Raw genomic sequence first — 23,788 nt, 5'->3', positions numbered from 1 at the left:
CTGAAATCAGTTGTTTTTATTCACTCCATGGGGAGATTTAACCGACAGAAAGAGAAATACCCATTTTTTCCAGTGTGAACAGTTCACCAGAATAATGCCAAAAGAGTGGGATCATCCCCCATCTTCTCACATAGAAGCGTTGGATTCCTTAGCCTTTGTACATTCTAATGATATTAAAGTGTCTGTGACTTCATGGCCACCACAGAGTCAAGCTGAGGTGGCCTTGGAGGTGCTCTGTGTTCCTGAGATGTGTGGTCCATACCACGCAGGCTTAAGAATGCTCTTCATGCTGCAAATGTTAGCCTTAAAGCCTGTTTTATTTATTCTGACTGTTTAAACCACTATCTGTTTTTGAACATGGCCATTTTTTATAGATTGTAGAGATCATTATTTGCACAGTTATCTGTTCTCTCGTTCATTTTCAACTGTTTTTGTTATATACATATGAAGTACTTTGGATCCAGCAGAGTTCATAGAGTACAAAGACTTGTGCTGGAAAAAAATATTTGCATTTCGCTAGCATTCAAGAGAAAGGTCAATAAAATAAAGCAAGATGAGAAATCATGGGGTGAAATGCTGGCCCCACCATAGTCAATGGGAGTTTTGCCATTGTCTTTGGTGGGGGCCAGACTTTCACTTGTGTTGCCTCAGATATAGAGAATGACTCCTTTTAGTCCACATATTGCAAGCCTTAGGAGGCAAATGGAATAGAAATAAATCAATATCCCATCAGAAATGCAGATTTCACCTTATCCTCTATGTTTCTGAATCCATAAAACATAAATTCCGGACAAACTTTGAACTCTGTGTTTGACTTAGATTTTTTTTGTTGTTGTTGTTATTCCTTTGGATATCCAGAGGGCTGACTGTTACAGAGGTTGCCAGGATGGGCTCTATAGGTGAAATAACCTGAACGACAGACATACAGAACATTCTTATTAGATGAAAGCGTTCCTCTTATAGATCCAGGACCGGACAGGCTGTCTGCTCCACGCAGTAACAAAGACTGAAACCATATTGGCATAGTGCCTGATACAACACTAAATGCTTCCCTGTGGCTTTATACTCCCAGGGAGAAAGAGCAAGGAAATCAGCAGGGAAACCAATGGAAGTCATGGTTTGACAACATCAAAGAACAGCTTGGACCCTATCCTTATAGAGAGAAAAAGGTTGCCAGGATCCCATGAGTTGGCTGACTAATAAGTGAAATGCTGCCAATGCTCCTATTCAGGACAGCTTGGGGTGACCCAGTGAGTGATGGCCATTGCTGGTGGAAGAAGTTAACAGAAAAAAAAGCAGGGAGATAAAGAAAAATAACCAAGCAAATACAGGAATTGGGAACTCATAGGAGCACAGAGGGAGTTGCCTCTTGAATCAGAAACGTCTGCATTAGTAGTAAGGTCAACAGTGACTTCTGAGAAGCATTTGCAACATTCGTTACCGCTTCTGTCCTCTGACATAGACACATCAGCGTGTGGTGTTATTTGTCTTGTCCACACCGATCAGAATAATGGACAACGTGGCAGGGAAAGGCAGAAAATACATCATTTAAGAAGCAGGACAGCCAGATGTATGTGAACACTGGGGTTTCACATAACGCATATGGGTCAGCCCCTTCCAGTTATTATGAACAGCCTTGTGCTCTTTTATGAAGACCAGATCCTCAGTGAGGTCTGAGTGACCTGATTTGCTCATCAGTGCAAGAGTGGTTAGAGCAAGCCGTGGTGCTGCAGGGCAAGGGACAATCAACTGCCCTTGGGTAAGAAGGGCTGATGGTAGGACTGGATGATCTTAGTGGTCTTTTCCAACCTTTATGATTCTAAGAAGGAGTTTTTCAACATATACTGGGTGAAGGACTGCTTAGGCTGTGCAGAAAATGCTTCCTAGTTCTCCTAAAGTGAAAAAATCCACTAAATCAGCCTAAATGAATTGGATGACAGCTACTACAGCCTTAAGATACGCTGAAATGGGATGTTAAAGTGAGCAGGGTTCTTAGTTTGCTGTAAGTCCTTCCTGAGTGCACCAATATGCTCTGTCCCTGCACCCCCTGGATTTCAGCTCACATTGAAGAGCACTGCAGGACCTGGATTCCCCTGGATGGGATACCAGTGCAGCACTAAAGCCAACAAAAGTGAGAAGAATGATACTACTGGAGAATCTCTGACCACAGATGTGCACACTGCTGGCTTGTGGGTCTTATTTTACCTAGATCATGGGATAACCAATGCTATAGGGCTGCAGATCTGTTCACACCTTTATTTTTTAGAAAAATCACTTCCCTGTATTTTCATATTTCTGTTTTTTGCCTTTTTCTGGTTAAATTCTCAGCTCCTCAGTGAAGTTTGCACAGCATCTATTGCAACAGAATTGCAATCTCTTCTGAGGCCTCTGAACACCATGGTAATATAAATAATAAGAAAGCATTTATCAAAGCATACAAAGGAAACTCTTTGTGCTTTGATTTAAAGCTTGTAAAATGAGTCTTAGAAAACATTCCTCCAGAGGAGTAGAGGATTAATTAACGCTTGCCCAGCCTGCTGTGATCACAAGCAGTGCTAGGAGCCCTGCACAACTGTGTTACCTGCAGGAGCATGGGCAGGCACAAGATCCTGCAGGACATCTCCTTGCTTTAACTGGCTTTGCTTTTAGCACCCAATGGAAACCGAAGGTGCACACATGAAACTATGTCCTACCTAAAGAAACTGGGAAGGAGTAGTTTAACACCATTGACTGTTCGCATACCTATTGCTAAGCTTCAATATGTTGCTGCCTATTTGATTACCAACCTCTCTCAAGAACTGCAACCCAGAAATTCCCTCCAAGATGACATAGGGGCACCTTACAGCTGCAGAGAGCCATGTTCCCATGTGCCATCTAGTCAAGGCTCATCAGTCTTCCTTGCTGAAAGACTTGAGAGTTAAAGTTTATCATCTCAGCTGGTTCGAATTGCAGAGCATTAGAAAGAGGAGTGGTTCTCCAGCTTTTAAGGCAGGATAATTTGTTTGCTTCTTTTCTTTTTTTAATTGCAAAATTGTTTTAAATCCATCAAGTCGCTCTTCGTAGTTTTAGAGGTGCAATAAATCCTAATTTGTTTGGATTCGATTTCCGATTAATTTTTTTTGCCAAGCACCATTGTAAAATGGATTAATTTAAAACTATGTGGAGGAAATATATATATAGAATTTTACAGCAGCCATTATTTTTAGCTCAATTAAAAAAAGAAAATGTTGCATGCATGTTTGAATCATTATAATAGCAATAAAAAGAGCAGGCAATTATATTGCCTGTAAAGAGTCATTAGGAATGGAAATTTATAAAACCCCGCAATTAGTGTTACTACATGAGTACATGCACAAATGTACTTGAAAAAAAAATATGAATACAGGGGATAAATATGGGATATGGAAAGAAAAGGAGGCTGTTCTAGAGTCATTGCAAGGAGCAATGTGGGATATCTTGGAGTGAAGGAAGAGTGTGTTACTGGAATGCAAGGAACATCCCACTCTTGGGTGGGAGCCCCCATGTCCCCAGGCTTTGAGAGCTGGACACAGGGGCTAAAACAAGGAGAGATCAGTCAAACTCATGCAACCTGCCTTCATTTCTCAACTGATCTTTGTATAAAACTGTGAATGCCAGGGCTCAACATTTGTTGTCTGCAGACCTGATCACTGTCTTGAATCAGGGACAGCAAATAAACAGTTGTGGCCTGAAAGACTTGGTTGTTTGTAGAGAGATGAGTGTTTCTACATGGGAATATTTATGAATGTGCCGTGATGAGGAGACAGTGATCAACACAAGGCTAGAAGGCAGAAAGACACATTTTTGGTGACCTGGGAGCTAACCCAGCCTGATGCAGGGTTTTTATCATGTGTGCTGACAAACAGAAAGCAGAACTGGTGTCATCTCTGCTCCACCTCTCCAGGGAAACATGATCAGGAAAAAACTGGATATATATTGCAAAAAGAGAAACTGTGGAGAGCAATGGGTTCCCATCACCTGAGAGCAAACAGGAGACCTCTGGCTTTTCCTGCATGTAGGTGGTCTGCACCAGTTTAAATGAATGCATTGGAAATGCAAAGAAAAAGGCCAGGGGAGAAAAGCATCCCTCTCTCACTCAGGCATCACAGCACAAGAGGATTATTCATGAACTTGTACTTTAAAAGCATTGTCAGACCTTGAGGCCAGTTGTTGTATTATAAAAGGAGAAGATCAAAAGCTGAATGTGTAGGTTCATTTAAATGCTCAATTTGAAGAGAATTTCTGCCCCTCAAAAAAGTCAAACTTCAAGAAAAATAATCTCAAGTAAGATATTGTTACCAAATTCATTCAAAGGACTTTTTTTGCCTCCTATCAGCCGCTCCTGCATCCAAGGACAACGTTATTTTCCCATTTTTGGAAGAGCTTTAGATGGGCGTTTGTTTATAATATCTTATTAGAATTTGCTAAAATATTTTCAGCATAAGACCCATGGCGTCAACTCATCTTTCTTCACCAAACCAATAAGCATGTATTAAGGCCCAACGCGTTGGGCTTCCTGTTTGCATCTGCAGATGGCAAATTAATGCTTGCTCACTCCTCTTCATTAATCTCTCCTTGTTCCAGATGGAAAGAATTAGCTCAAAATCTCTCATACCCCCTCTCTACTTCCCCCCCTCCCCACACACACACACAAATAAATGCTGGAAGAGCAGTTCTAGTAACACTGATTACACTGCAGAGTTGTTCTGTAATTCTCTGAGTCTTGATGTATATTGCTGCCTCCCAGTTTCCATATGGGATGTACTACTACGTTATAGATGATATATGTGTTACACATTATGGATTATGTATTATGGTTTGTATGCTACTTCTCTGCTTACAGGACATGGAATATTAAATAGAAAGCCTTGAAAATATGAAAAGCAAGCTGATAGAAACTAATAGGAACTAATCTGAAAGCTGCGAACCCAGAGAATAGGCTCCCAAGCAACAGACACGAGGTTGAACTTCTCAAAGTCCTTCAAAACTTGTCTCAGTGCAGGTTGTAGACACTTACATTGTTTATGTGTTTCTAACACTGGTCTCAGGTATAGAAATATGTTCTGTATTTAGTTTTCAAGGCAAAAACTTGTCATGAGATGTCTGTGGTTCCTTCTGCTGATTGCTTCTTGGAAAGCTTTGAATAACATGAGCATGTTCCTGAAGCAAGTGGGCTGGGAAGGGCCATGTCCAACACCCTTCCAGCCTTGCTCAAAGGAGATCAGTGCCAGCAGTGATTTCTTCTATCTAACTTTGATACTGAATCTTTTATGTCTGTGAGGATACTCTGTCATATTAACAGTATTCACTTTACCCAATTCAGAGTTCCTCTTGGTGCACTGTCCCACCTCTTGTTCCACTTAGTCCTCTTCAGCTCCAGAGATGTTCATGGATGGGAACATCACATAGCATTCATTTCTAGCTTTGATGGTTGGTTGGACTAGATGATCTCAGCAGTCTTTTCCAACCTCAACGGTTCTGTGATGGTGTTCTATTTTATGCAACTGCAATGATGTCATGGACAATTCCTGATCATTCTGAGTCAGTGCTTACCTAAAGGCATTCCAAACACAAATTCATCAAAGGGAATTAAAGAACTCACTCAGCCGCACGTTCGCCTCCTTCTAGTAAAAACAAAACCACAGATGAAGTATTTTAATCTGTAATTATTAAACCACTTTAAGGAGCGACACGATTCCAGCACGCGTGCTGCTGCCTGCCCTGAGCTGCCCATGAACCCAGTGAACACAGCAGCGCTGAGTGCTGGAGCTGGAATCCCACAAGGCAGAAATTGCTCTGCAGAGAGGACAGCTTTGAAACCAGGGGTTGAGCTGATGGGAATATGAGGCAAGAAGTCGCCTCCTTTGGGCCCTAGGCCACCATAAGCACCTTGAGGTAGGGCATCTTCCTGCATTGTTTATACAGGAGTTATGGCTGTAGTGAGAAATGACATTTTCTTTAACAGCTGATGAATAAAAGCTGAAAGATTGGAGTTGTCAGGAAAATTGCAACACTTGCAACAGCTTCTTAAAAAAAATGAGTGGTTTTTAAGGGTTCTTTGGATTTTTAGTTTTATTTCATGAGCATTGTAATAGTCAGAAGTGTTGCTGTGGAGTTTGAATGTGACATACAAAGAGCGAGGAAAATACTTGAATTGTGTTCACTGAGCATCAAAGCAGGATCCACTGGAAAGCTTTCATTATTTTTCATTAGTTTTCATCTGCAAACCTTGAAAAAGGAAAGGGGAAGGAAGAGAAAAAGGGGGAAGAGTAACAAGGCAAAAAGAAAAAGAGCTGTTCAACTGAAGGCTGAGTTGTTAATTGTTGAAGGAAACAGTTTCCTCCAAGGCTGATAAATACCATGGGGTATTTCAAACAACTGAGTAGTAAATCAAAGGGAAGTGCTGTTATATTATACAATGAAATCAAAGTGATTTGCAGAACCCTAAATGTTTCTTCGTTATCCTTAATCCTATACCATTAAAGTAATGAGGAGCTCTGATAAGGTTTTCAGCCAGTGACAAGGAAACAGGAAAATTATGGGCGTTTTTATTTAAAGCATTTCTCTCGGTGCTTTAGCTTTTAAATACAATGAAATATTGTAAATAGTTCTATGGGGTTCTAAGACAAGAGGCTGTTAATGAATGTTAAGCTGAAAGCTTTGTCAAAAGTCAGGTCCGGGATAGAGTTACGCTGCTATCCCTCTATCCTGGATTAAAAAATAATAGTAATATTTTGTATTATAGTAGGCTTTTTACATGGCAACAAATGAAGAATATTGTGGAAACTAAAAGTTATTTTTTCAGCAGCACAAAGTGGGTTATTCAAGAAAGAGGTGAGTGAAAATGATTGTTTTTTTGTAAGCAGTGTGTAATATTATGAGTTAGATTCCTCCAAATATAGATGCTGAGTGCTTCCAGTACAACGCATAATAGGCACATTACACTCTGCCACGCACTGATGTGCACATTGCAGCTTATAACAATACATTAGAGCTGACACATGCAGTGTGTGTGCTAGGATGGAGGTCACACCTTCTTTTGTACAATCTGGTTGTATGGTGAGGAATGTGCATTACGCTTTCTTTGTGCTGCAGCCACACCAATAGTGTCTACACTGATTTATTTTTCATCAATATGACCACATGTATTTGCAAAAAGATGTGGAAAGTGACTTATCTCTGCATTTTAGCATAAAAAGTTCCTTTTTTCCCCATTCATTGTTGCCTGTACAGCTCTATGTGCGTCCAGAGTGGTGGTGATTGCAGGGCACTTATTTCCAACCAAGCTCTCAGATGAGATGGTGCACAAATCCCAATCGCTGTTACCCAAACCTGAATCATTTAATCAACCCCATGCTCCCAAACCAAGAGAACACTGCTTTAATTCTTCTGAGCTGGATTAAAGGGAACACATGCCAATGGCCCTGCACGGCAGTGACAGAGCGGCCATAACTCACTGCTACCAGCGAGCTCCGACTATTTATTTATCAAGTTCAGCCAACAGACTTCTAAGTGATTTAGATGTTCCCCAAGATAAAAACAGTGGAGTAGTCAGGGGCTTTGCAAATCTAGCGTTGCATCAGCAGCTGAAAGGGAACAAGAAGGAGGGTGGGGAGAGGGAAGCAGCTTGTGTAAATGAGCACGTTTTAGTTTTCTTGCTGACTGGTATTAGCAAAGACAGTGAGCTGTGTTGTTCTTTAGGCACGTCCCTTATTTGTTTTCAGTACAGAGAAGGGGTCATGTATAGGGAGGATAGGATGGAGCAGCGCATGAGATGCCAAATCAAGAGACAAGTTAAAAATGGCAAGGATTAAAACAAGGGAGGCCTTGGGGAGAGGGGAAAAAAATTATCAGTTCCTAAAGGGAATAAAAACGTCACCTTCATAGGATGACAGGAATTCCTCGTGTAAGGGATTTAGCAGTGAGTGATAGATTTTCCCCCCCACCTCCCACCCCTTTTTTATTATTATTATTACTTAAAGGCAAAATATATGTTAAGCCTGACAGGCATTTTTGAACTTTGAACTCTCTGACCTTTGAAGCCTCTGAAATGAACCTGGGCTGACTCTGAAGGAATGGCAACAAATGGCAGAGTCTGTCCCTCTGTTGGCTTCACCTCTCCTTTACAATCCCTACAAGGAAGGATTTGTTTTGCCCCAGTTTACACCTTGCCTCCCTCTTTCCTCCTTATCCCCACTGCTGCCCGTGGCACGTGAGGCAAATCCTCTGTGATTTATGGATATTTTCTGAGTTTAGAGATATTGAATAATAAACATGTATATCTCATAGGAATGGGAGTTTATTGTCCTGTCCTGATAACAGTAAATGCCAGACTTCACCCTTAAACCTGTAAGTCTGCAACAAACACAGTGCAAGAAGAGTGAAGGGAGAATACATGGAGCAAAACCTCTCACCTTGTCTGCACCGGGATTGCAGGAACATTTCTGCGTTGAGAAAGAGGAGAAACGATGTTCGCATCCCCTCCCGAGCTTTGCTGCCTCCCTACCTGTTCTATGTCCACATTAAGCGTAAAATAGCACCATCTACTGACGCTCCATTTCAGAGCTCTCTCCAAAAGGCTCCAACAAGCTCCGGGCACTCAGTAAACCTCAAAAGCTGAATGTTGGTTGATGATGACACCGAAATCACAAGGTAAGAATGAGCTTAGCCCCAAAGGTAAAAATCTACCACCTTGCTCATAACTGCCATCACCCAAAACCAACCACAAGAGCAACCCAATTTTGCATGTGCTCACCCAATACCAGAGGGGGGTTGGGGGGGAGGTTGTTTTTAAATACATGCATAACTTGAGTTTTTAAAGTATATAAAGTGTATGGAAGCTGTGCATTCATCTCAGGACAGCCTCAATTTTGGAATGGCTTGCACCATCTATTGTGTTACTTCCCAGAAGGCATTTTCCCATTTCCCAGCAGATTTACCCCCCAAAGAATCCTTTGCTGTAACTCCTATATGGGTGTGAGGTACATGCAGCCCTCCCAGGCTGGCTCCTGCAATCTGCTCAGCTCTCCAATCCCTCCTCCATCCTCCCACCCATCACAGTGCAGCACGATTTGGCTCCTTGGCCAGAAGTCCTGACGTGACAAATGTATCTGTGTAACTTTCCATTTACCAGCCTCCTCAAAGAGGATATGCAAGCGTGTGATTACGGCCTGTTATCAGATACCAGCACTGGGATTTTTCCCTCTCCTGTTGTTTTTATGATGACGATGAGTTGTTACACTCTTTATTTTATAAGACAGCACTCATTGGCTGGGCCGTCGGAGCAGGGTCACTGATTGCTGTGACATCCCTGCAGGTATAAAGACCGGTGATTTATGGCAGGGGAAATTCATATTAACCATAAATATCTGAATAGCTAGCTGTGAGGGGGAGAGAGAGCAGGCTGTGCATCCAGCTCAGACTAATTGCTGTTTAATGGGCAGTGTCTAAAACTCTCTGAAACAATGCTCCTGGCAGAGGGTGTTGCTGAGGTTATAGAAAGGGCTTTTAATCTGTGAGAGGAAACAAGGCACTGCGGTGTGACTGCTGCCCTGGGCTCAGCCCTGCAAGCCTGTATCCCATGGGAGTTGGTTATCTCATGGCACACAGATGCTGTCTCCTGTCCTTGGTCAGTGACTGGATCCATAACACCCGTCTCCATGTGTCCTCCCAGCTACCGTGTGCCAAAAAGGTGCTTCAAATCTCCTATACATCAGTCTAGAAACTCAGGCTCTGGCTAATTTTGAAATGATTCAGTGCTTTTCATCCAGGAAGCCTCACAAGTAGCTTGAGACTGAGTTGGAAGAGAAAGGTGGATGCTGAGATGCTGTGGTTTGCCATGCTGGCTTCCATCACAGTAAGGTGGGAGGTCTGGAGAAAACTCTCCCCTTTATGACCACCCTATGGGTCCCTTGTCCAAAAAGAACTGCTCACCAGCTCACCCCATTGGTTTTGTGTTCTTATTGCAGAAAAGACAGCTCTCTGGAGCAGTGCCTTCCCCCCGATCTCTACCTCCTTGTGCTTCTCTTAGCTCAGACTTCAAAGGAACCCAACCCTTGTGGCACTTTCGCTGAAGGGGAGATAAATGAGTCTGAGGATTGTTCTCATTTTTTTTACTTAAATCCCATTGCTTTTGGTTGCCAGGATCTCTTTCAACCCATAGGGAGGTTTCATCTGTATCGTGTCTAAGCCAAAGGATCTCCTCAGGGTTTACCCCCCTTATTAAGGTATTAATGAAAATAAAAGGACTGTGATGTGACCCACGGTTCTGCCTAGATGTAGGATCATTTACGCTTTGCTTTGAGATCAGCTGGCAGGAAGCGCTGCTCGTATATTAAATGTCTCCTGCCTTTCTATCCAGGATCATGGCTGGAGTTCCACACAGAAGTGAGTGATGAGGACCTGCAGAAATAGTTCAAAGGTCTGCCTGTTCCCCTGGTCAGCCATGCTACATGATGGAGCACTGCTGAAAATGTTATTAATGTACCTGCTGTTTCAGCAAAGCTCTTCAAAGTTCCCTGCTCTAAGAGTAGAACTGCTTACCACCAATGTTAGAATCAAAGTTGTTTGAGTTGGAAGGGATCTTTAAAGCTCCTCTAGTCCAACCCCACTGCAACAGGGACGCCTACAGCTCCATCAGGATGTCCCTGTTCATTCCCATTTCTCACTTTGAATGAATTTAAATATGAGCTGTGAAATGAATGTTATCAGTTTATTTGGACTTTGAAAAGTTCTAGAATTACTCCACAAAAAGCATCACATGGATCAGAACAAGATGTCCCCAAAGAGCAGAGGGACAAACAAAACACTTGACAAAGGAGATAAACGCTCCATTATGTTGTATTTATTTCCTAGCCTGCATTTAGGCTGTGTGAACTGCTCACAGCTCTCATTAGGCCAGGCAGGCTCCCTCCCTCAAACAAGCCATAAATGTGGACTGCAGATGCCGGTTTATGGGACAATTGAACACACCCAACAGATCCTCCCTGGTAAGTACAGAAAGCATGGAGATGTTGCTCCTCCTTCTCTGTGTCTCTATTTTTTCTTGCTGCTTGTCGCTCTGTTTTCACTCATCACTTCCCATTTAAGCATCAGTATCTACACACCAGCATTCTGGCTGCAGATAACTGTAGTTGTTAAGGTGTTCCAATCACCTCGTAGTCTCCTCAGTATCACCCAGAAGAGTTTAACAAATCAGAACCTGATAGGTAAACTGCAGCCTTCATCACCACAGCTTGCAAGATCAACCTCTTCCCTAACCACCTGGAAATTACCTTTTTCTTTTTTACTTTTTTTTTTTACCAGCCAATTACCTGCATGAGTAATCTTCTTTTTAAGGTCATTTATTGGAAAGGAGCACATCACTTCCATGCCCTTATTTGAGTGATCAAAACAGACAGTTCCAGTGCAGAACGCTGAGATAACAAATGCATGATCACTCTGTAAAATGTGGAATAGAGGTGGAAGTAAAATCTGTGGAGGGAGGAAATGGGTTTTATAGGACTGACCGAGGAGAGGTGAGCTCCAGGCATGCAGACTCCATCTAGAGATGGACTAAGCTCTGCCACTGCTGAGCTTTCCCAGTTTGTTCCAGAAAAGCACTGACTTTTCTCATCTCCAATGTGGTTTTGTGGTGTGGGAGCTGATGCTTAATCCAGGCTATCAGAAAGCTGAGCCATCATTTTTGCCAATCAAGATGAAGATTGAAGAGTGGAGGTACACCAAACTGATGTCATTAGATACTCTCCTAGGTACAGAGGTCTGGAGGCTTCCCTTAAGCACAATGCCAGCACAGCCCAGTCATTTCTACCAGCTTTTCCTCTACTCTGTGATACCACAGTAACCCCACAAAGCATTGCCATGCCTACATGAGGTGTGATAACCTTCACTGGAAACCCATTCTGCATTGCAAGTGAGCAGCTCCACAGCCCACACCTTACTTTTGTTCTTGGTAATAAATCTGACTTGAAAAATTGCTCCGATAAATGAACGAGCAGATTCATGGCGTGGAGGGCAATCCTCAAGGGGAATGGAAAGAATACAGTTTGGCAGTAAAACGCTGGGTAGTTGGTACATAAATTTCTCACAAGCATGAAGACAACTGGCAGGCAATGTCAAAGGCATTAACACCTACCATTGAGTGTAATTATTTCAGTCTGTTACCAGTCTCAGGGTTAATATGCATTTCAAAAACTCTGCTAGAAATCAAAGTCTGGGAGGTCTGCGCAAGCCATTTCAGGAGGCTGTAAATTTCATTTTAAAAGGAAGAATTCAGGATTGCATAAACAGCGAACATTTTTCTACTGAAGAGAAGAGCGTTTTACAGCGTTGGCCTTAGCCAGCAATCAGGTTGACTTTTGCATTAAAAGTCTTTAAATTCAAAACTACATGCATGTTTCAGGGGGAAATAGCTCTGGTAAGACTAAAGGGCTCAGCAAAACGTCTCCTCCCACATACATGCTTTTCCCATTAAACACAGTGTGTGTATTGTGATAAGAGCCATTTATAGATGATTTACTCGTGCTGATTGCTCCTATTCTCCCCCAAATGTTATCCCCAGATACAGCCATCTCAGCTACCTATGACCACCACAGACCTCGAGAGAAGCCAGCTCGTGAAAATGTCTTCATCCAAACAACAGCAACTATAATACTTTAACAGCAGATGCAACAGGAAAAGCACAATTGATGGCTGCATGGAGGATTATCTACACTGGATATCCATCCTGCATGGAAAAGATATTTTGCTGTCAGTGTTTTATAATACTCTTCTGAAATGCGGGGTACATATTCTGGTGTTCAGATAGCAACTGATTCAAAACTGACACAGTTACTACAACATGGTCATATCCAAGGGACTTCGGCTACTCAAGAGGACTTGAGCTTCCACCTCTTGGAAGGCTGAAAAATGCCTCATGGAAATCCCATTCCCTACAGCAACTTTTTTCTCCTCACACTGGTTTTATTGTTGTCTTGATTGTTTTAATTACTTGGGAAAATTTTCTGCCAGATTATAAGTAATCCTGTACAAGCATTCTGCCATTGTAATGTATTGCTTTTCAAGAGATGGTGCCGTTTCATTTTAGCACTGAATGTTCAGTTGAAGATTTGGATGGGCTATTTATCAGGACTTTAAGCCACTTTGTCACAGTAGTGATTATGTGGCACTGCATGCTGAAAGCCTTTCCTGCCATGGCATAAGGAGCAAGAAGAAATTCATCTCCTTATAAGTTATTCATCATTCATTGTCAGCAGAGTCAGTGACTGGGCTAGCCTTCAGGTGCTGGTCACCTGTGAGATAGGTTCAATCTCTGAAGAGTGAGGCTGAGAAAGGTAACAAAGCACTCTGAAAATTATCTTCCACCACTGCCTACAGCTCTCACCACCATCTGTTTGTGCACAGGAGGATGTAATCCCTTGTTTTCCTGTGTACAGATTCACCAAGATTAAACACCATGAGCTAAATCCTCATCTGAAGGAAGCCAAATTCTATGGGATAATGTTGATTTACACCAGTTCAGCAGCTAATCCTTTGAATCCTTGAGTAAAATAAAACTAAACAGCAGCAATTCATTGGGAAAAAAATAAAAATAAAAAATACTATAAATAGATAAATTAAATGATGCCCAGAAGGAGAAAGAACTCCCCTACCCAATATCAAAGCTTGGAGCAATAGCCAAAAAGCAATGGTATCGTTCAGGGGCAGATGAAAGAACATGTAAGTTCAGCATGATGTCATGGCTGTTTGTGCAGTTAAATCGCTCTTTATCATACACCAGACACATAATGACTTTCTAAGGCTCCCACTGGACGGATGGTCCGTCTCTGTAATAAATGTTGACAAGTTTTATATAAAACTGTATATCATTTTCAATTCCCAGCGTAGCCATTTGAACCTGTGATTAATAACCTCACAAATCTTATCTGTTTGAAAATAAGAGGAGCTGGGTTTGTTTCCTTCAGATTAGGGTTCAGGGCTTAACAACAGGAAAATAGCCTGCTGAGATCACTCTGGTTTTCATGGCACATAAAAAAGTAAAAATTAAGAAAATAGAATTTGAAAATATGTTAAACACTCATATCACAAAGCAAATAAGATACTTCATGAGCGGCGATAACATTGATTCATGAAGTCTGTGACCAAATGATTGTTTTATATCTGGCAGAATAACTGTGAACGGAGAGATAGGCACTTGTACGTTTAAATTAAAACACTAATTGGCCGATAAGATGTACCACAAAAAAATAATCTCCAGACTCAAACATCTTGGTGGTTTGTCAAAGTGAAATGAGAAAGCTTTGGGCAAAGATAGAGGGCAAAATGGGAAAAGAATCTGGGATCACAGATCCAAGTCTGGCCTGGCTGTGGTTGGTATCCAGAAATGGGATGAAAGTGAGAATCTTTGTGGATCAGAGTCCCTGCGATGCTGCTGTATCAAAGACAACAGGCAGTGGTAAAGCTGGTAAAAGATGGGCAACTGCTTTGACCTCATCCAAGCAGGAGGACTTCCCATCCTCAACCACTGCTCCTGCTCAAACCAGTGCGGTTGTAAATGTGTTTTGTTTCAGGCTTAAAATTCAGTATTTAAAGCATTCCTACCATGCCGTCTGAAAAGAACTATCTCTGAACCTCAACAACTCTATCCTCTTTTTCCAAACTCCCCCACTACCATTTTGAACCAACAACCAAAGCCACCAGTCACCAATGGCTGATGAAAAATGCTGATGAGTCCATTTTCCTGCAGAAAACTAGCAGAAAAGGATGAAAAGGAATGCATCCAATCTGTGTTTTTCCCCTGGTGTGTATCAAAATATATTCATCTGAAATATATCTTCTATTTTGGTTTTACATAGCATTTTTTTTTCCTGAGAAATCAGGCACTCTGTGCCAAGTTTTTAATTTATTTGGAAATGCAGCTTTCCGCCCATAATTGTCAGCAGATTTTCTCTTAAAAGTGCTTAGAGTTATTGCAATATTAAAAAGAAAAATTACCTTGCCTTTGACTTCCACACAGTGAGCTGTTCACGGAGCCTGGAGATAAGCACTGAGAACTGAGTGAACTCCTTAATTGTATCTCCTTGATATAAAACTTATTGCCTGCCTTTGGTTTTATGGCACTTCCATGCAAAGTCAAGGCAGGGATGAAAAGAGCCATTTTTCCTCTTTATTTTGTTCAAGGAGAACTTTGAGCATCACCAACAATTCACATCAATGAGGGAAGCATGGAACCAACAGATAAATTAGGTGGTTTGTGGAAAATATGAAAAAGATTTGGAAAAAAAAATACAGCTTATTCCTGCATCATCAGATGGATGAAGACATAAAGATCTGGGGACAAGAGTTGTCCCTTCCAGGGCCCAGATCTGATCAGGTTAACACATTTTAGGGGTGGGAAATCACTGATTTGTCTATTTTTTGAGCGTTGTTTTTCAAGCATTGAACACCTCCTCCTGTCAGACTGACAAGTGTCCATCAGGCCCCAGGTTTCCATTAACCAGATGGAAATTTTCTGCTCTGTGACAATGAAAAGACAGTCTCACTGAAAAATGAGGGAAAAGACTCAACAGAATCAGTCCATATTGATAGGTTTTTAGGATGAGAATAGCACATTCCAAATAGTTTCTGTGCAATAATGAATGGAGTGGGAATACAACCTAGTCCTGCTGTTTTTCTCTATCCTCCTATAGCATCCATACTGTCTAAAAACAATAAAAAATATAAAGGAAAAAGTACACAGAAATTCTTAAACTCATTTTGGTCAAATGCAATAAGATGGCTACATAAGCCTGAATGATTTCATTGCTCACCAGCTTCAGAATATGAAGATAATTATGCAGAAACAGAAATATTGCAAAACATGGTAACACGAAAACCTGTGGAAGTTGTCATTTGATTGGTCAGCAACACAGAACCAGGACCAGCCTTCATGGATCACCACCAACAGAAAAGTGGTTGAAAGTCTTGGAAATTAGTGCATCCTCTCATTGATGTAGACACTCAGCAAGGAGGAAAAAAGTGCGTTTGTCCACGAGAGGTCTCCAGAGCCCTGTGTAATCACAGGGTACTCCCATGAATTCCTCTTCAGAGTTGAAATGAGAGGGGTGTTGGAGATGGGTGCAGCTCTGCCCACCAATGCACCTTTGGAGGGGGAAGAGCAAGAAGCATTAGAGATCTCCACAGCTCCCCACACGTGGTGATGGGTTAACCATGAATGAATCCTTCTCTCTTTATGTGTCCACAGTGTAGCACTGAGACAGGAATGTGCTGAAACCATCATGTTCAGATCCCCACAGTCTGATGCAGAGAGAGCAGTAAGATGAGGACCTCTGCCCACTGCTTTTCCAGGGGGCTCTGGATGCTCATCTCCCCTCATCAGCTCATGGGATATTTGCCAAAGATGCTGTCTTAGCTGATGAGTGGCAATTTGTCTGCTGAAATAGTGGGAGCTCCCTAAAAGCTGTTGACCTTTCAAGCTTGTCAACATTTTGAATTGTTTGCACAATTTTATCATTGGAGCATTCATATTGGCTTCCCTACAAACATTTGTCCTTCGTGCACCTTGCAGGATAGTCACACAAAATATATTATGATTCAGAACATCCAGAAATCAAATTAAGCTTTGTTTGTATAATTGACAATCACATCTGTTCTAATCAGTTACTGACCAGGAAGCCTCTTGCTCTTCCCCCTCCAAAGGTGGGTGATACCCCACAATCTACAACTCCATGCTGCAGAACATCATTCTTTCTACCAACCTTTCTAACATTCTGAGGACAAAGAGGAAAACAGAAGAAATGAAGTAAACAGCTCATTTGAAAGACAGCAGAAGATCGTTTTTCTGCATTCAATTTTCTCTCAGCTAGTCGCTATGATTGGAATTCACAGAGCTTGTGGAGGAGCACAGAAGCTCTAATGGGCTGAATTAGCAGTGCTTACACCAAGCACAGATGCTTTCTTAAAAGCCACGTAAGCATAGGAAGAGTATGGATAATGATAACCACTATGAGTTGGAGCTATGGTGTGAAACATGAACTGCCTGCAAAGCGTGGAAAGGGGCTCAGCTTTCTCTCACCACAGGCCATAGACCAAGACAAAGCACTCTGAAAGTTCCAGCAATCACTTACGCCCTTTTTAATTGTTAAGATTCATCAGACAATGCCGTGCGGACAGTAGAATTCAGCACTACAACTTCTAAAGAAGAACAAAATAAACCTTTACCTCCTCCAACACGTATTCCACCAAATCCCTGTTGGCTGTCATAAGTAGGGCATAAATCTCCATAGCTAATACCTTTGCATATTCTTCCTTGGAACTCTTTTCTCTTGCTTCCTTTACCAAAAATGGAAGCAAATCCCTCAAGACAAACACTGTGCGCTGAGAACAGGGGTTCAGCACACCCGCTCAGCACCAGCTTCCTCCCATCATGACCCCATACAGCCTTCACAAAGGCAGAGGCCCCCAGAAGATCTGGGCTTTGAACAATGAATGCCTTAAGTGTGGTTTTCAACTTTTCTTTTCCTTTTTTTTTTTTTTTTTTTCCTGATTTGTGGACCATTAAAAACGATCCAGCAGGGATACAGGATACCCTTTAAAATATGGAGATTTCTGCATAGCATATGTGAACTCTTCTTTCTTTCCACCCTTTCATGGAGCCCCAGGGAGCTGCTGAAAACGCCAGCCCTGGGAGATCAAACAAGACCAGGCTCTGTGAATCAGACGGGAAACAAATTCAAGAGAAAAGACCCCAGCGGAAACACCCTCCGGAGTGGTTCAAAAAGACAAATTGGAAGTGCAGGTCCCAGCAGACAGCAAAACCATCCCGAGCTCATGAAAGAAGAAGGCAGCAACCTGAGGTGATGCTTTTCTGTGGGACTGAATCGTTGATGGGAGCAGAGCTTCCCACCAGTCAGTGTCTGTGCTGTGGCAACATGAAAGGCAGTGAGCACATCTGGGTGCTCTCCTGCTCCTGCACAAATTCATCCATCCATGCACAAAAATTGTCAAAGACTTTTGCTCTTCAGTTGGTATGAGATCTGGGATGTACTAAGTTTATATTGCAAAGTCTTGTGTATTTATGAGAGCAAAATGAGTGTTGCAAGAATTCAACCCAGCCTGGTCCTTGTGAAGGACACTCAGCACAATGAAGAACCCAGTGTTTCAATCTGATGAAGTCTTTGACACTAATTAGCATCCACTTGCCCTGTCACAGCAGAAACACTTGCTGCTCTGGTTATGTCAGGGCTGGATTCTATAAGGTTTGAAAGAAGAGATGATAAATCTGAATGCAGATCTAAGGTCTGCCTCTGAACATCACCACAAGCCCTCTTGTAGAGCTGGACCTCTTCTTTACCCTTTGCCCCTATGTCCTGTTAGTGACAATGAATAAATGTCATAATGGTGTTACTGTCAAGTTGTAGTCCCTTGAAAAATACTTTAATAATTGTTGGTACTACTTTGTACACCACCTTTGTAGAGTAGCATACAGCATTCATTATCCTATTGGGGTATGAGATGAATATTTTCACTCTGAGACAAATGAAACAACATGGAAACAATGTATAAGGAACATCTTATCCACAGTTCATTAAGATGAGAGATAATTGATCTAATCATCACTTGTTTTATTGCTTCCTTATTCTTTCCAGAATACCAGATTTTCCAGGAACAAAATGCTGCACTAGATATCCAGATAATGCTAACTGCAACTTGAACTGATCCAACCACCACCACAAAACCCAAAGACAGCAGTGTTTTGAAAGAAAAACCTTGGTAATACCCCCATGGTGTATTCAAAACGTACATTCAGAACAGAGGACTCTTCATAGCCATTGGGCTCTCCACAGAGCAAGGGGACAGCTTCCCCACCCACGACATGCAACACAACCTCTGCAAAAATATTGGATCATGACACATGTCCCACCCTGAAATGTGTGAAGGCTGCTGTAGGTCTGTGAGTGCCCACAGGGAAGCTGAGACAAACGGGAAGTAAACTCCAGGGTTAACTTGTAAAGAATGCTGCTATAGAATTGGCTAGACGGCTCCTTCTCTAGAGTTTTCCCATGGGTAAAACACAGACCATAGCTCTTCCTTCCCATGAAAGGCACTTTGATCTCCCTTGATGAAATGCTTTATGTATTTTGGGAGTTAGCGTAATTGGTTGTGATGGCTCAAGGCTCTTCCTCATCCCCAAAACTCCTTTGTGTTGGTATTTGCTCTGAAAGCCTCACACAACACATGGCTGCTCTAAGTGTACTCCAGATCAAGAGGAGTGTATTTATGGCTTTGGGAAAGTCTCATTACAGATCATTTAAAATATTCCATCTTCATTATGAAACAGGCTTTGTGTGGCTGTTTTGTCTTCATGCGAGCCAAACCCCATGTAGTCACAAGGCTGCCTGACACATACAATTAGCCCACCTCTGCATGAATGCTGGAGTAATTTGTCATGCAAATGGATTTTGTCTGTAGTTATTAGGCAGTTTCCCCCTAAGGAGCACACCATCAGGAGAGCTGAACATTTCTCATCAGGACTGGGATGCACACATGTATCTCACATCTGCCTTTGTGCCAAGCAACTCTGATTTCCTTACCTCTCCCTGCGTTAACACCATCTATTCACAGCTGTTGTTTTGGTGTGGAGAGAGTGGTAAACAGGGCTGTATCTGAAAAGTCACTCCTTTTGTTAATCTAACAGAGGAAGGAAAACATTCCTGGCATTATGGTTTTATCAGCTTATAAACATGTGGTAGAAGCCTACATGCCTTAGAATAACAGCAGAAACAAGACTGGGAAAGGAAACATTGAGATCTGGATGCTTTGGTAAAGACAACCAGCAGCACAGTACATCACATAACCTCAGGGCTTTTCCTACCCCTCATCTCTGCAAAACAGGATTAAACATTCCTACAATTTCAGGGCCCCTAATTAGTTTTTATTTTAATTCCTTATCGACATATTATCCACTTGGAGGAATTTCTCATGCTTCATCCCAAAGGAAGGTTTAGAAAATTAATCAAAGCATGTCAAGTGTTTGTAATTGGGGCCATTTTGCAGAAGGAAAAGTTATGTTTCCCAAGGAAAACGTTTCACAGAACTAGCAGCAAAGGCCTAATGTCCAATTCTTTGAATGCAGTAGATCTTAAATGAAAAGAACTGTCAATGCACTTCACGACATCCGTGTTAAGCAAACAAAACCAACAAGGACAAACCCTAAGTATGTCAATATACACTGAGTGCAGAAAATAAAAATACATTATCTCCTTGCTTCAGCATTAGTAGAGTCCTATCTGGATGTGTTGTGTCTTCAAAGCGCAAGCAGGATGAGATCAAAGGCTTCCATCCTTCGTGCATAATTAAACATTATAATTTTGTTAATTTACTAACATTTCTTAGATTATGGCTTGGATGGCTGAGTTTACATCAGCCTTTTCATAAGAGACAGTGTGAAGACTTTGAATTTGAAAGACTCCAACTTTAAAGTCGAGTGGCACCGCCTCAAAATGAATTGAAATATACAATGTCAATGTTTTCTCCTCATGTGGGTGGTATTTCACCAGTGCTTTGACAGAGGCTGCCTAAGATCCTTTTTCAGGCATGTTTTGAGGAGACAGCTCTACAGGGATATGGGCAGAAATTTACTTGCAATTGAAAACTTCCAATTCACATTTAAAAGCCAGTTTTATGGATAGAGATCCCTACGTGCTACATAGAGTTCCTCCATAGTCATGAAACCACGAAGGCTATAAATTTACAACTTATTTAGAAAAAGAAAAGACAAACAGATGACAATAAAGGAAAAAGGGAAAAAGAAAAAAAAAAAAAGAAAAGAAAAGAAAATGAAGTTTTCAGGCCAAAGGGCTGAAGGGAAAAACTGAGGTCAGATCCCAAGCAGAAGGGAAAATGAGGACGTAGAGTTAGCCAAGGTGATGGAACGTGGAAATGCCAGATATGCCCCATAATGTAGAAAACTAAGTCACTCGGTCACATGCAGAAGAAGTCTGCACCTTGTTGGGGTCAGCACTGCTGTCTCACAGGCAATACAAGAGGACGTTCCAGATGAGAGTGGCACTCCCACTTTCCACTCTATATCTTTCCTGGAAAACATTATAAATATGTGAGGGAAGCTGCTGGGACATGTCAGATAAGCATCTCCACCCCTCGCTGCAGATTAAGGGAAAAAAAAAAAGGCCATTCACTGCTCAGCATATTTGGAAAGTCTGGTACACAGAGCAGACACCTCCAGACGTTTCCTTTGGTGACGTTATTTATAAGTGGACCAAACAGCTTGTTAGGCTAATTGCTCCTGGAGGGATTTAACTCTATTGAGGAGGTTTGAACAGGGCTGAACTGTTCCAGAGTATTAGCTGCCACTCCTCTCTTTGATTTACATCCCTCGTAAAATTTTATGACCAGATTAGAATGAACTTCACTTGCACTGTGTTTTTGGTGAGGTTTTTGTGCTGAATAAAAGCAAAAATCAATGCTGCAACTAATTACAACCTCAACCAGGAAAGGAAAACAGCTCCAAATGCTGGTGGAGACCCCAAAAGCCCCCAAGGAGGGACCTCTCAGAGGCCCTGCTTCAAACACCTGAGCTCTTAGTATAAGAATGTTAGGAGAGCAACAGCAATATAAAAGTCCACAGTTTAGGGAAGAGCAATTTTGGATGGAATAAGACTAATGTGGCTTTTTATGGTAAACTAGAGGGAGCAGGAGGCAGTTGGGTTCCAGTAAATAGGAGAAGGGAGTGGGTGGTTATCAGCCACTTCGTCTGGAATGTCTTTGAGTCACTTGGCTCATTTTCATGGAGGGAAAAGTCTACTTTTGAAATAATTGGTTGCTTTGCGTAGATAATGCAGCCATAGCGTGCATTTTTTTGGATAGATTGTGGAACTCCCTGGGCTTTAGTTAATCAGTCACTTTTGCTTCAATAACTGTAAAGCTAAGCCATAAATCCAAACAGAAAAAAAGGCTTTTTTTTTTTTTCCTTTTTTTTTTTCTTTCTTTTTGTCATTGAAATACAGTGTCACAGCAAATGGCCTTTATATATACGCATACATGAAAGACTTAAGAAAGGAAGGGGAATAAATAAGCCTACTAAAATATTTACTGTTGTAGACATCAGTAGCCAAGGCCAGATTGATGGGAAATACTTATTTTAGGGGCTGACAGCCTCTAAATGACCTCGTTACCAATGCCTGAATCTTGAAATTTAACATGCACGTGAGCTCCATTGGGACTCGCAAGCATTCTGTACAAGCATTTTGCCGTGTCAGGCACTGGCCCATTGACAGCAGCAGGAATTACAGGTGCTTGGTTCCTCCCAGATGTGCAAAGCAGGGATGCTGGAGAGCAACTCATCATGCCCAGGCTCCAGCTGCCCCAGTTTGTGCCGGACGAGAGCAGATTGTATGCTACATTTCACTTCTGGCCAGGATTTTCTTCCATTTACTGCTTTTTTTAACTCAAAATTAATGCTTTTGGGCTGCAGAAGCGTTTCCCAAGGTGGATTTTTCCACTGAGAAAGGAGTCGCAAGAGAAGGACCACTTCATATGGTCAAATCTCGGGGCTTGGTAGATTTATTTTAAATTAAATAAGCTCTTCCATGTGTCCTGGACACAAGCTTACTATAAACTAATTTAAAATCCATGGAGAAAACCCCCAAGAGTCATTTTTTCAGTCCTTCAAGCTGAAATACCTTACCAGTAGTTCATCACCTGGCAAATAAACCTGCCAACTCCAAACTTTATTAATCATTTTCTGTACCCTACTTGAACTTTTCTAAACTGAACTCAGGAGTACTCTAATTCTCCATCCACTGGAACCAAAAGAAACAAGTAAAACATGTGGAAGGAAAGGAAGGAAGGCTACATCAACCTTCTCTATCTCCTCACTGTAGGAACACAGAACTTCAAATATGATGTTTTGGGGGACATAGCTGCCATTTGCCCCACAGCATTCATAGGTATAGATGTAGCCCAGTTATGGGATGGATTTTTAGCTCTCAATTTGGTCAGGGAGGTTTTTTTTATGGAAATGTCTTCAATTATCAATCTGGAGTAACAATTAACAGTGTTTCTAATTGCCTACATTCTCTGGCTCGAGTGTGTGCCTCAGAGGTCTTTGCTTGCTTACATACCTGTATTTCTTCTTCTAAATTTTAATATTTAAATCTTGAAAAAAAAGGAAAGGAAAGAGAGAGGGTACAAAAACTCCACAGTAAGAAATAGCAGATATTCCTGAGATAATAGCAAAAACAATCCACATGGTAGGAACAGATTGTGATGTATAACACTGATGTTTTTTTTAACCTTCATAAAATTACTGATTTCTTATTTGTAAAAAGAGGCATAAAGCCTTTGCTTCTGTCAAAGCACCATTGTCTCGAATAACTTAGAAGCTCCCTGTTTCAGTGCATTGAGACTTTCAGAGCACAGGCAGATTTAAGACACCTTTAAGTTTGTGCAAGACTCTCGAGAATGTATTTCCTAATACCACTGTAACTAGAGATGTATTTATAATAGAAGAGCCAAGAGATATTCACATTATCACTAAAACTGAACTACCAGACTCTGGATTCCCTACACACAATCGAAAAATGTGTTTGTGTCACATATTTAATTACCCTCTGCTGTTCCTAGAGGACACCTCATTCAGATGTGTTTCTTCCTATTCCTTCCAGTTTGACTTCTGATCTGGTTAAAGACTATCAAGCAGTGTAGTTTCCCGTAGTAGTGTATGCCCACACTTTAATGACTACACCAACCAAAG

The 23,788-nt window shown here is 41.6% G+C and overlaps 1 long non-coding RNA gene across 4 annotated transcripts; it reads left to right on the top strand.

The window, feature by feature from the left end:
- Positions 1 to 5,649: 5,649 nt before the first annotated feature.
- LOC146760586 (uncharacterized) lies at positions 5,650 to 14,847 on the top strand. Of its 4 annotated transcripts, XR_014947826.1 has the most exons (4): positions 5,650 to 5,913; positions 8,455 to 8,670; positions 9,987 to 11,006; positions 12,578 to 14,847. It is a non-coding gene; the product is annotated as an uncharacterized LOC146760586 (long non-coding RNA). The 4 variants fall into 4 exon arrangements; XR_014947827.1 differs by lacking the exon at positions 5,650 to 5,913 and having other exon boundaries at positions 5,922 to 8,670; positions 10,873 to 11,006; XR_014947825.1 differs by lacking the exon at positions 5,650 to 5,913 and having other exon boundaries at positions 5,922 to 8,670; positions 10,379 to 11,006.
- Positions 14,848 to 23,788: the final 8,941 nt, after the last annotated feature.

This window comes from Coturnix japonica, chromosome 6, assembly GCF_054131305.1.
Source record: "Coturnix japonica strain WE chromosome 6, WE-NBRP24, whole genome shotgun sequence".
Lineage (NCBI taxonomy): Eukaryota > Metazoa > Chordata > Aves > Galliformes > Phasianidae > Coturnix > Coturnix japonica.
The sequence above is the reverse complement of the archived record's forward strand: the minus strand, read 5'-3'. Positions and strand labels throughout refer to the sequence as shown.